Source organism: Haemaphysalis longicornis, unplaced genomic scaffold (assembly GCF_048455015.1).
Source record: "Haemaphysalis longicornis isolate Haplotype H1 unplaced genomic scaffold, Haemaphysalis longicornis Haplotype H1 scaffold_1, whole genome shotgun sequence".
NCBI lineage: Eukaryota > Metazoa > Arthropoda > Arachnida > Ixodida > Ixodidae > Haemaphysalis > Haemaphysalis longicornis.
The window spans coordinates 434,051,418-434,065,088 of NW_027526203.1; the positions used below are offsets into that span (position 1 = coordinate 434,051,418).

General features: G+C 48.5%; 1 long non-coding RNA gene across 2 annotated transcripts; it reads left to right on the forward strand.

The window, feature by feature from the left end:
- Positions 1-11,100: 11,100 nt before the first annotated feature.
- Positions 11,101-13,423, forward strand: LOC144172988 (uncharacterized). Of its 2 annotated transcripts, none has more exons than XR_013323147.1 (3): positions 11,101-11,212; positions 13,086-13,179; positions 13,263-13,423. It is a non-coding gene; the product is annotated as an uncharacterized LOC144172988 (long non-coding RNA). The 2 variants fall into 2 exon arrangements; XR_013323146.1 differs by lacking the exon at positions 11,101-11,212 and adding an exon at positions 12,732-12,873.
- Positions 13,424-13,671: the final 248 nt, after the last annotated feature.

Here is a 13,671-nt window from a genome sequence, read left to right on the forward strand (position 1 = left end):
CGGCAGTCCCGCGAACGGAGCCCTTCCGAAAGAATTCGGAGCCCAGACACTTTATTACATAATACTTCCAAAACATTTAAGGACACTCCGCCTCGCGAAGCTTATGACCAGCGGCGCGTGCACGCACGCCGATGGGCCGTCGGTTGGGCCTAATCTGCGTGGCATCGTAAGCCAAATCTACCCGACACGAAACGCATGATCCACTCCCTTTTCGGTCCCTACACATACACATTGAAATCACCGTTTACGACCGCAGGAGTAGTGTCATTGTATACCTAACCCACGAAAAGTGAGTAGCCATGAACCTTTCGACCTCGCCGTATAGCGCTGAACCTGATCGCTGAACTTCGATCGAAACATGTCGATAACATTTGTATAGCATGCCTCAGTGGACGATAAATGAGCAATGGCTGACGCACCTCTCCGTACGTATAATGCCGCAGGTAATTCATCTATTCTGTTTTGGTTAGAGTAGAATTCTTGCCAATCGTGGCTCCGTATTGTTCCCAAACGGGGAACCATTTGCTGACGCGTCCTCAAAATGCTGGTATCTCTAGCTGGAGATGCCTTGGTCCGAATTGGAGGTAGAATGTCTATAGCCCATCCCCGAAAATTCTGCCCGCTGGAAGTGGTGAGAACAGCGTTGTTTGGATGGAATGGATGGCAGTCTTCAAGCTGGAAAATGTGTTGAGCGCTTCAGCTTGGTTTGCGGAATCATTTCAAGCTTTGTCTCGCGAATGGAGCCGGCATGAGCTAGCGATTCATTTTCTGCGTTTAGTGTATGAGATGAGGCTCCAGTCACACACCGTCACACTGTAGAATCCCTTCCAAGCCCACCCTGATTACAAGTTGAAACCTGCCCCACAGCCTTTTCCTCGTTCACGAGTTTCGCGAGAATTCGCTGGGTCATCCGTTGGATCTTCCAACCCTCAGGCATAGGAGGCGTTCGCCGTCGGACGAGGTCAGAAAACGTCGCACCAAGGAATTTCGGCACCAATAGTCGCAAAAAGTGTACCCACGAAACGAGATGTCCTGGAAAAGCAGAACTGGTACTTCTTTTCTTTATTGGTTCACGAGGCAATTGCACGACCTCTTTTTTTTTTTTCTACAACAGTACAATTTTATTATAACAACCAAAAACCAATGAGGACACGAGACGGCACAATTCAGGACCACAAGCACATTAAGAATTTATTTTGCTAGAAAAAAAATCAGAGTCATTTCACCCTTTGAAGGTGGAGGGCCTGCGGAGCTGTTTGTGGGTTATTGGTTGGCCAAAGACTCCCGCTCAAACCTCGCCGTCGCGCCGGGGAAGCGTTCAGCGGTATTGTATCCACTCCGACGTCTTGCGTTTTCCACCTCGCGGTATTCGGGATTCCGAAGAGCATCCCGCTAATGCTTGGCTTCTGCGGCCCGATCGTCATCGGTAGTCTCTTTTCGCCGCGTTCGCGCCCATTCCCGCCTGTTTTTATCTTTATTAATAAACTTGAAACACATTGTGCAAGGCTCTGCGCAACCCACAAAGTGGGAAAGCCAAGCTCACAAAGACCAATCTCGCACCGATGTTCTTAAAGTCCCCTTTACTTTTAAACACGAACACATTGCCGGGAGGGCATTTTTCCAGATGCAAAATACGCCATCCTATATCGAAATATGAAGCACCTGAGGCGTACAGGTGGCCGAAGGGACAGGGTGGGCCGAGCTAAAGAGGATGGGAGCGGCTTTTCTCTCCACGCAGGCAAGAAAAAAAAACCGGCAGTTAGCCTATAGCAGCTCCGCTTAAAAGCAGAAAATATATAGTAGTTCCATGTCACGTTCCCTTGATTTACTTTCTTACAGGCTTGGAGAGGTAGCAGAAGGTTTGCTCCCACACGTGGCGACAGCCCGGTCTATCAAATACTCACCCGTGTATGGCGCAATCTTGGAAAATACGGTGCGATTCCTAAATATTCGCAGCAGGTGGAAATATCCGACAAGGGCAGCGCGTTTCCGGGCGAATCGTTATGTTCACGTGTATGTACATTCATTCACGCACCGCCCTGACTATCCCACACATCCACCACCGCAGTACAGTAAAAGTCCCTAAATTGCCACTTTTTTACAATCTACAATACTGTTACCATGTGGCACCGCACACTCGGTCCCAACGTCACGCCAAGTTTACCTTCGACGCAGTATTACTGTGAGCTTCCCGTTTGCCGAAAACATCATCTTAGTGTTACACCTTGCTACACCCTCTTCCCCTACTCTTGTTTTTTTATCGGTACGAAAGGCCGAACTACACATAGGTAACAGTAACAGCCTTTTCCCGCGCACTATCAGCGTTCGAATCTGACCTTCGTTCCACGCAGTAGGCACTACCGAACCAGGAGCAAGGCCCGTGTCCCTCCGGGCCTGAGCAAAGCCAGGGCCCTCGACCTCCACACCACAAGCCCTTGCGACATAGGAAGTGCTCTTGTTGGTGTAAAACAGCCCGAGGCTACACCAGTCAGCTTTAGGCCTTACGACCGACATGGAACCGCAGTCTCCTAAATATCAGCGTTGCCCTTCTAAAGGCTGCAAATCCCATTCCCTACACCTACTCTGTGCTCCACATGTGTCAGAAGGCACATACTATGTGCGATAAACTGCGTCTCCGATTTATCAATCCTTTCCGCTCAATTCCTGCTTTGAGTTCCGGTAGGAGCCAAGTGCTGAAACAAGACAGTTGTGCGGCTCTAGAACAGTTTAAAACCAATATTTCGTCGACAGAGTCAAAGTTTCTCCCTTACAAAACCAGTGGTATTCTTGGTTCCATGTTGTTCATTGATTGCTTTCGTTCCGCATAAAGACTGCGATGGGTACAATTACTACGAACAACAACACAAAACTGAATGGAAAATCAATAACTGCAGGTAACGAAGCGCCAGCTCCCAGTCTGTCGACTGGCGCCTCCAAACCAGCCCCTGCTGTCTACCTGCCGAGTGCATATCGGGAGAGCAAGGTGCGCTCTCGCTGAGCGACGGCGAGTGGCCCAAAGCGGAAGCGCACGCCGAGCGCCATCTCGTGGCTGGCGCTTAACCACTTCGCCCTGAATGTGTGACGTGTTTCCTCCCGAAGTGGGATATCGAACCGGCCGCGTCACGAGTTGCCCGGGAGACTCGTTGTTATGGGGAATGAGACGTCAGGCGATGACGTCGAGTTGCGTCACCGAAGACCCACACAGAGCGTCGAGTTTTACAAGCGCGTAGCGTAGCTTCGTGCGCGCTGCTCTCCTTCCGTTCTTGGCCCATTTTTTCGAGGGGAGAGCGGCGAAACGCAAATAACAGGGAGGACAAAAAGAAAAAGGCGGCGAGGAAGACGGGGGGCGCCACTTATAATTCGTAAAATGACCTATTTTTGGGACGGCGACGTTTTCTCTCCTTCCGGAATATTTTTTTTCCGAACCTCTTTCGGGTGGGCAGATATCGTGTGCTCTAAAACAGACTACGGCGCTTCTTTGTGTTGGCTTCTACTCTCTCTTTTCCTTACCCTTCCATGTACGTCTCTGCAGGTTACAGGCGCGCTGATTCTAAATTTATTTACCGCCTGTTTGGAAGAAGCCCGAACCGCTGTGTTCCCTATTTAGGCGAAGGCCGATACGAAAATAGCCCAAAATTACTCGCAGACTTGAAATCTGATAGACGGGACGCTTGTGACGCACGACTCAAAACATTAGCGTAGCAAGCTGCTTACCTCGTTACATTTTTTTTTTTCGCATTGATTGCTAGACCGTAGCGTAGCTCACAGGTGTGCGCTGCTTTATGCCTTTCCCTCCCAACGGATTAAAGGGTTGTATAGAACGTGTCACCGGTAATTCTGGACAAACGATAATCAGAGACTGCACCCGTACTGCCACTTTTAAAACCTCGTAGCGGTTTCGTAGGTTAATTTTGTTCCGGGGCCCGAATGTTTCGGAATCATTTTTTCTTCTTCTGTCAAATACGTAGAATGCCAATGCAAACACAAAGAGCATGTTTGCACCACAATAAATGGTATCGGTTGGCTGCGCAATCCCGCTGGCAAAGAGCCAAATCCGACCAAAGTTTAGTGCATTGCTGAAGCTAGAAGAATGTCTATATAAAGGGAGAGAGAAAAAAAAATTGCTGAAAGGAAAAACACACAAAGGTCGCCCTGATGCCATACCTGCTCTGGCCAGCTTTTTTGTGTGTGGGAATGGGAAGAAAGAGCGCAGATTGAGGATAGGAATAAAGGTGGTGGGGGAGAAATAAAAAAAAGGCTATATACAAATACAGTTCATCAAGACGGGCCTCAACATTAGTCTCGTTGCCACGCCACTGCTTCGTAGAAATGTCAGCGCTGCTTTAAATGCACTGGGGGTACGCGGCGCGTCTGGCCAAGGAGCCAGCAGTACTTCTTCAGACAATCTGATAGTGATCTGGCTAATGCTGCTCGAGTATGGGCGTATACATAGCAAGCACAGCTCCAGAGAACATGCAGGTTAGTCTCTGGTACACGCCATGTTTCACCAGAAGGGTCACTTCTTCACTCGCATCGTCGATTATTTGCTGGTAGCGACAGGTAAAGGCTACGTCGAGGGGTAGTTAGCGAAATAGCGTCGCGTGGCTTCGCTGAATACCAGGAGGTAACCGAAACTTACGGTCCGGGTCAAGCCGGGGCAGAGTTCTACGACGGTTGTCAGAGTGGGATCAGTATAGTCGTGGCGAGGCGTCGAATGGTAGACCGAAGAGTGGTCGTGCGCGGCCTTGCAAAGGGCAGACGTTGCAGGTCTGGGGGAAAAATAAACGTTCAGCAACATCACAAATGGACTGTATAAGCGGGAAAACTGTGGTTAAAATAACTGAGCAGTTCATCGCCGTAATGTTTTAGCACATAAGTGCGGAAGGTGTTTGCGTCACTTTTTTCTCGACCTTACCCCGACTACATTATTTTAATTAGGATACATGAATATGCTCGTATTGAATTCCACTGTTTTACTAGCGAACGGATTCACGAAATCATTTCGCTTGCGCTTCCACGAGAGCGCCTTCTTAAGCGGTACACAGAAGCAGGCAGTCCGTGTGTACAGCTGTATTTCATATGCTATTACACCGCCAATGCTCATTTATCATGAAATTCGCTTAAAACACCGCTGCGGACAGCTACTGCGCAGCACAGCCAAAAATCGGGGGTGTGCAAGCAAGTGGGCGGTACCTCTCTGTGCTCTGCGGGGAAGTCACCTGCGCAAAACACCTAGCTGCTCTGGGCGCCGTAGTTCCAGAGAGGGCTCATAGATGGCGACACGGTTGGTGTACTGCCGATACTACGCGCTGCCGGGCCGGCAACCGGGTTCAGCCGCCGGGCTCCGCCGCCGGGCTGAACGGCTGTGGCAACTCGTGGGCAGCGTACCCAAGATTTCGTTTTGAAACAGGGGGACGGAGGAGAGAGAGGAGGAGGTGATCTACGTTTTACGTAAAAGAGCAAAATGGAGGGAGCTGTAGAGAGAGATAGATAGAGAGCTACAGAGAAAGAGAAAAAAAAAAAACATCAGGAGAAAGAAGCATAAACAAAACATCATGAGGGAGAAAAATTAAGAAAGAAACAAAAATATAAATTAAGAATGCCGGGATATGTAACATCTTGAATGTCATCTCGCCTTTGGTTCTTTTAGCCTAATTGTAACAGAAAACCGTAGCTTAGTGAATCGCACACAACAGAAAAAAAAAATAATTGTTGGTTTCTTATCGCAGGAAGCGAAAAGTCTTTGAAATTACATAAAGCAACAAATAAAAAAGAATGACAGTGGACCGAAAATTTTCATAACAGCAAACCAGAAATTGCAGCAAATATATGAAGCTCGTCTAATAAAGTTTATTCACTCACTCACTTACTCTTTATGAGGAGGCTTCACTGTGCAACCATTTGTGTGAGAAAGCCATCTTACAAAACCCAAGCGCTCACCGATCTCCTGAAGGGACACTGAAGAAAATTTGTCAACCTCCTGTTTTTGCTTGCACTGCGTCGACTGGCTCAAATAAACACACTTTTCGTAGTTTATCCGGACGATAAGGCGGTATTCATTTTATAAAGCCCGCAAGAAGAAAAACTACTATGCGCGGTTTGCGGCGGCCGCGCCGACCAATAGCAGTGACGTAAATAGAAGGGGCTACTTGATTGGGCGTTGTCGAAGGTTACAATTCAAACCAGTTTCGATTTCGTTTCTGTGAAACATCAAGCAATTGGCATCCGACGTTATCGTTGCATATCTCAGTAATCGGCATACCGCACTTCTGCCATGTTGTCGGCTGTAAAATGCGTCAGATAAGCCTATCAGCACTGCTTGGAATCCTAACAATCACTAGCTGAGGCGTACGCAGTGGACGAACAACCTCCGCGTCATCACAGACTCTCAAATGAGATGCGCTTTTCCCCCATCTTTGGAGCCTGCCTGGCTCGTGCCTGTACGTAAAAGGCGTGTTCGCGCCAGGTCAAGGGTCGGCTGATCAGGGACTGTGCCTGAAAGCAGTCGGTACTTATGGCAACCCCAAGCCAACAAGAACTCGCCAGCGCGTGATGCAGTGTCGGTCTGCACGCGTTCAGCGAACTCGCTCGTGTAGCAACGAACCTTACAGCGCAAAGTGGTAAATTCGGTATGGAAAACATTGCCCCAAAACAAATAAGTCAACTTAAAAAAAAAACATGCACTAGCGGGGATTCGAACATGTGACTTGCAAAACAACATACCTAGTGTTCCAGACCCCTCGGCCGTAAGCCCTTTGTTTTTCACATGGTATTTATTGCACAAATTTTACAACTATGTACACATACAATGAGTCGACTACAAGATGAAAAACAAAACTAAACAAAATAAACAATTATGTACTTTGAGCATCAGGAATGTGCATTGAGAATATTCCCCGTGAACCCGGCATCATCATCATCCATTGTGGTCACCAAGGGGTACGCGCCTCGATCACTCATAGCCAGCCGCCCACCGTCATTATCATCTGTGGATAATCATCATCATCGTGCGTTCCGCCTCCTGGGAACGTTCGAAATCAGCAAGCTAATAAACGTGGTCTCCAGGAACAACCCGTCTCTCTCAAGTGGTCGAGGTGCTTTTCATCCCGCTGTCTACCTCTCGCGGTCGCACCACTGGAGCTCCGTTAAGGTCGGAGGTTGCGTCTGCCCCCACCCCCATGCAGCACGAGAGCAGCCAGTCGGGCAGCAACGCTGCGGCCCCGGTCCAGCCTGTTTTTGCCCTCACCGGCCGCGAGCGCGATCCTCCGTTTTTTCTCTGGTCTCCGCGGTAACGATGTTGAAGACTGGCTCGATAAGTTTAATCGGGTAAGCGCATTCAACCGATGGGACGATAAATTCAAACTTCAGAACTTCTCATTTTCTCTTACCGAAGCGGCGAAGACCTGGTTCCGCAACAATGAGAAAGACATCTCTGATTGGGCCTACTTTGTCGAAGAGCTGCGTCGTAATTTTGGGACGTCCTCAAACCGGTCGGATGGAGCCAAAAGGCAACTGGCGGTCCGTGTGCACCTCCCGAACGAGGCGTACGCGTCGTGCATCGAAGATGTCATCGCACTGTGCCGTCGGGCTGACAAGTACATGTCGGAAACCGACCAAGTGCAGCACATCATGAAAGGGATCGCCTCTTTCGCCTTTAATGCTCTGGCGGTTCAGAACCCTACCACCACTGCGGATGTACGCACGATCTGTCAGCGTTTGGACCACCTGCAGTCCATTCGCCTCCAACATGATTGTTCGCGTTCCTGCTCCCTTCCGGATTCAGAGCTCCGTACTCTGATCCGAACAATAATACGAGAGGAGCTACAGCAGCGTGACACTACCTGCTACCAGAACTCCCACGTACACGCCCATGGGCTGCGTGACTTAATCAAAGAGGAGCTAGCGTGCATGACCGACGTTCCACAGCCTTGTAGTCCGGCTCCTACGCACGTCCATTCGTACTCCGAAGCTGTTACGAGACCATCCCTGCCCATGGAGCGAATTGTTCCTCCGACTACTCATGGCCACTTGACGGCTATTTCTGCGCCTTCCCCTTCACCGCCTCCATTCCCAGCGTGGCGAGCACCGCGTCCAGCAAGCGACCGACCAGTGTGTTGTTACTGTGGCATCAGAGGGCACATTTCGAGGTTTTGTCGGCGACGCCAGCTGGACGAACGCCGAGGCTGCGCACCGTATGAGCGCGACAACTATTACGCCCCTCGTCTGCGCCTGTACTCGCCACCTCCGCGCCAATCTTCGCCCTTTCATGACCCCAGAAACTTCCCTCGCTATTCCCGCCCGACACGACGTCGTTCCCCTTCACCGTTCCATGGTGCTTTGTCGCCTCTCCGTCCTGTCTCCAACTCCAATGTTCCAACCAACAGCAGGAAAACTAGGCGATGCAGTTTTTGGAGAGAAAACTGCATTTTGTGGGGTGATTACAACTCCTCCCGAACTTCCGTGTAACCTGTTATCTGTTCTCGTCGACGGAATTGAAGTGGAAGCGTTAGTGGATCCTGAAGCTAGTATTTCTGTGATTCATGCTTATCTGTGTTCCCGTCTGCGAAAGGTTAAGACTCCGAATGGCGGTCCATATTTACATGGCGCAAATATTCAAGACATCAGGCCCTCCGCTTATTGTACCATGCGCGTATTAATAGGAGAACTCCGCCATTCTATTCAATGTGCTGTTCTTTCGCCCTGTGCTCGCCAGCTTATCCTCGGTTGGGACTTTCTTTCCTCTGCCTCTGCCGTTATTTCCTGCCGTGAACCCTCCATCCGTATTGACGATACTGAAAATTCCAGTTGTCTAGATTCGCCACAGCACCCACTCAAGCTGAAAGCTGATCATGTTTTGGAAGCTGGTTGTGAGGGAATTCTGTCGGTCTCCTCGGACGAAATTAACGCTGGCGATGTTGTGGTGGCGCCCTCTACCCGGTTCATACAGGAATCGCCATCCCAACCTTCCTTGTTCGGTTTGTGCGCGGGTGTGCGGTGCTTGCTGCGCTGAACACTACGAGTGAGGCGATCTTACTGGCCGAAGGAACCACTATAGCTTCAGTTGCCGACCATGCCCCTGCATCAGTAGTTACCGGTGACATGCCCCCTTCGAACCCGAACTTATTTGGCTCCCTTAATAATATGTCGGCTCTTGCGTCCACTATTAGTCATGACCTGGCGCCTAATCAGAGAAAGTTATTATTGGACGTCCTAACAAAGCACCAAGCGTCTTTCGACGCACACTCATGTAGCCTCCCACAAACATTTGCAGCGGAGCACATAATTAAAAAGGATGGGTAAGCCGTGATCCGCCGCAGGCCATATCGCGTCTGCTCGCCTGAACGGAAAATCATCGAAGACAACGTGGCTGACATGCTCAAGCGTAATATTATTCGGTTGTCGACGAGCTCCTCGTCTTCCCCAGTGGTACTCGTCGAGAAGAAAGACGGTTCTGTACGGTTCTGCGTCGACTACAGGACACTCAATAAGATCACTGAGTAAGACGTGTATCCTTTGCCCCGTATAGACGATGCCTTAGATTGTCTGCAAGGGGCCGAGTACTTCTCTAGTCTTGACCTTCGGTCGGGGTACTGGCAAATCCCGATGCATTAAGCTGACAAAGAAAAATCGCATTTACCACCCCCGGTGGTCTTTACAAATTTAATGTAATGCCATTTGCCCTTTGCAATGCTCCGGCTACATTCGAACGGATGATGGACACTGTGCTTCGTGGCCTAAAATGGAAAACTTGTTTATGCTATCTAGACGGTGTTGTTTTTTTTTTTTCGTCCACGTTGTCTCAGCCATAGGTCGGCAAAACAGAAAGAACTCACTCAAACTCAATCACAATTTTTTTCATTCACGCTGTACTCAATCAAACTCAGACTCAAAAAGCTGGTCTGTTCACAAAATCACTCGTACTCACTCATCAAATACTCATTTGTAATCATACTCACTTGTACTCAAACTCATTTGTCCTCACGAGTATTCGTACTCAATCTGTACTCATGAGTACTCACCCAGTACTCATGAGTACTCAATCTGTACTCATGAGTACTCAATCTTCTGTACTCATGAGTACTACTCATTCTGCAATCATGAGTACTACTCATTCTGCAATCACGAGTACTACTCATTCTGCAATCATGAGTACTACTCATTATGCACTCATAGTACTCAATCTGTACTCATGAGTACTTAATTTGTATTACTCACGAATAATCAACTTATCTGCACTGTTAGCTAGGTCGTATCTTGAATGAAAGACTAAATAGAAAAAAATAAAATGTTTAATTGATTAGAAAAACACAGGATCGGGCTCAGGGGAGCTCGGGGCTTGTCGGTGCGGCCGTGGCCGTAAACTGCTGTTTTCTGCGTGTCTTCGGGTGGCAGCTTTTGTCGTCCGTTTTCGTTTCCAGGCGCGCTGATACTCTCCTAATCGTGCTCCAAATCAGAATTGTGCCTTCCCCCAGGCACAATGAAGCGTTTCTGTAGATTAACGTCCGTTCGTATCGAGATCACTGTCCGCTTATTCACAGATGCTCGATGCTGGCGTTTGTTTTTTGTTGTTCCGGATACTAGAAACTTCATTAGGAGGGTGTTCGTCTCATTGAGCTTCGGTGAATTTCAAATCTGCTTTCTTTTATTGTGTGTGTGCCGTGGGATTCACTTCGTCAAACCTGAACTTGACAGTGTTTACGGCGTTGCGTTAGTCGCGCCGCTTCCGTCGGCGATTGTGTTCGTGTAACTCGTCGCGTGCTTGATGCATGTGCACCCAGGTAGCACAGAATGTCTAGAAAACGTCGTATTTATGGAGGAAACGTCAGAAAGGGATTTCAGACAGGAAAAGATGGCTTCTAGAAGTCAATCATTGTAAGGATAATATCCCTCAGACAATGACGTCTTTAAAACGTATTTCTGATAACTGCTGTTAGCAGTTCTTCCTCTAGCCTTCTTGTAGCCGGCCGTACAGTCCCGCGCTTGGGCACGCGCTGGTTTGAGAGTAATCAGGTTTGGCGCCAACGGTATGGCCTGATGTGACTCCATGGACTGGGAAAACAGTGGCTTTCCTCTCTGCCTCTACCGCCTCCGCAGCGTTCGCATGAGCTTGGGCGTGCGCTGGGTTGAAGAGTAATCATTTTGGCGCCAACCCCAACGGTCAGTTTGCGGCTGGGCGCCGATCTTCGAGCTTCTTTGTGTAGCCCTCATTTTTGTAAGTATTTGCTATTTGTGCCGTTTTCATTGGTCACATATTGTTCCGCCCGTTGATACCGCCGCGCTGTGACATGATTCTGTTGTATTTGTGACAGTGATTCTGAAAAAAGCTTTATTTCCAGCCACAAACGCCCGTTAAGTTGTCTTGATGTGTGCAGTTTCGCGATGTTGTCAAACACGAGTGTTGTATACGTAATACCGTGGTTAGTTTTAAGCGAGAAGTATTTGGTTAAGCAGCTGCTCCTGGAATATATTGTTGGCATTGTAACATTTATTAAATGTTTTGGTTTACTTGCGCGACAACTTGTGCTGCATCTTGGCATCCTTGGTCGGAAACGCTGAGCTGTGCTTTCACCGTAATTTTTAAGAAAGCCGGCGTCAAAATTTTGCGGCATCTTTTTTGCACTAACCCAGGAGGGCCGTAAGCGAACAAGTGGGTTTGTTTCACTCCTTATGAGAGAATTCTTTCGTCCCATGCCATGACGCAGTGCCTGCCTGACAGGGCGTCGTGGGTGAACGTTTAGCCAGCCGCAGCGCCTGAGATATCCGTGTTTTGATGCCGATAAAGCTCTGCAAACCGCCTTCAACACGGGTGCCTCTGCTCGAAGCGGCACTGCGATTTTACTGGCGCCTGTTTATTTTTTTTTTCACAGCAATTAATATCAACGTATTGCCGCAATTAAAATCCACGTAGGTTCAAATCGCGATCTGTTTCGGAACCGACCCGACTGTTGCCATCGCAACATGCCGCCCCAACCAGATGATAGACGTGGTAAGCGTCGCAAGATGTTAAATCCTGATTAGAGATAAGGCTCTTTAGGCCATGTTAAATTAAAGTAGTGCAAAAATGTCGCGCGATGGTTAGTTTTGCATATTTTAAGCAAATTTTAAAATATATCAGCTTGAAACATCAATTCTTGGGAGTGGATATTCGGCCGGCAGCCGGCCTACCCGCGCGAGCGGAAGTTTGCCGGCAGTCTCCCCTTATTGGCTTGCTGCGGTCACATGATTAGTGCCGGCATGCTGTATGAGAACGCGCTTTGCCGGCAGACAGCTGGAGAGTTTTCTTTCGCAAGCTGCCGTGAAGCGAAGAGTGCCGGTCTTCCGCGCTGTAAGCTGTTATTAGCCGGCAGCTTTCTTGGCAGTTTTCTGTCGGAGCTGCCTAATTATTTGCCGGCTCCTTGCCTTAGCCGCGACACATCGATGATCCGTTAGGTGAAGGGTGCATGCCTTTTGCGCTAGGATAATTATTTGCCGGCAGCTTGGTTTAACTAAAGGTCATATTCTAGGCCCGATTTTAACGCACTGTGGCGGCGCAAATAACCGAAATAAGCCACCCGGCCGTGCTCTCACGGCAAATAATTATTCTGACATGAAATGCCGGCACTCCTTGCTCGCGAAGGACAACTTCCGTGACAGTACGACCACGTGGGTTATTTCGGTCATTTGCACCGTCACATCGCTTTTAAAATGGACCTAGAATAGGACCTTTACTTAAACCAAGCTGCCGGCAAATAATTTCCTAGCCCAAAAGGCCTGCACCCTTCACCTGACGGAAGATCGCTGTGCCGTGGCTCAGCGAAGCAGCTGGCAAATAATTAGGCAGCTCGCGACAGAAAACTCGGGCCAGAAAAACAAGCTTGTGCCACCTCGTCAGAGGTTAGTCAATAGGTAGTCAACTCTTTTTTGGGCTGTGAAGCCTGCAGTGTTAAATGAAATAGCACCATGCTTGCTGCTTCAGCTTGCCCTGGTTCAACTTTTTATTATCGTATTGCAACTGCTCAGTTCAGTTAAATTTATGTAGTACGTACAATAGGCCGTAAAAAAGGGATGTTCTCTGAAATATGCGTGCGTGTACAACTCTTTTTAAGAGGCTGTGAGAGCGAATATGCAAACACGAGGAGCCACGGACGCAGAAATGAAGACAGTCATCATGATCCAGCTCAAGAATGCAAAGGCGCGAACGTAAGACCCACATTGACTAACACATAACAGGGTATTTTAAACGGATTACACACCTAGGGTTTTTATTGGCTTTTTTTCTGCAGTTCATCCAGACAACCTGAACAGCTGGAGGTACGACCAGTACAGCACAGCTAATTAAGGAAAGTGCAAGAAATGGGAAAGGCGTCGTCGACAGAAAGGTCACAGAGGATTTGCCCCTCATCAGTGCAGACAAGAGGACCCCATTATCTGTTGTGGTTGCTGAGGGTATTTTTTTTTTTTTTCAAGCATGTATGAACCATGACTATTGATGAAACGTTTTGGCATTTAGGATAAGTTTACTACTACTGGTGATATTTGCTAGTCGTGCCGCACATGGCTTTTTATTTGTTTAGAAAAATTGTGCATTGTTTTCTTTTTTTTTCAACCATGTATGAACCATGTGTATTGAAGAAAAGCTTTGCATTTAAGATATGTTCACTCCCGCTGGTGATGCTCTGTTAGTCATGCTGC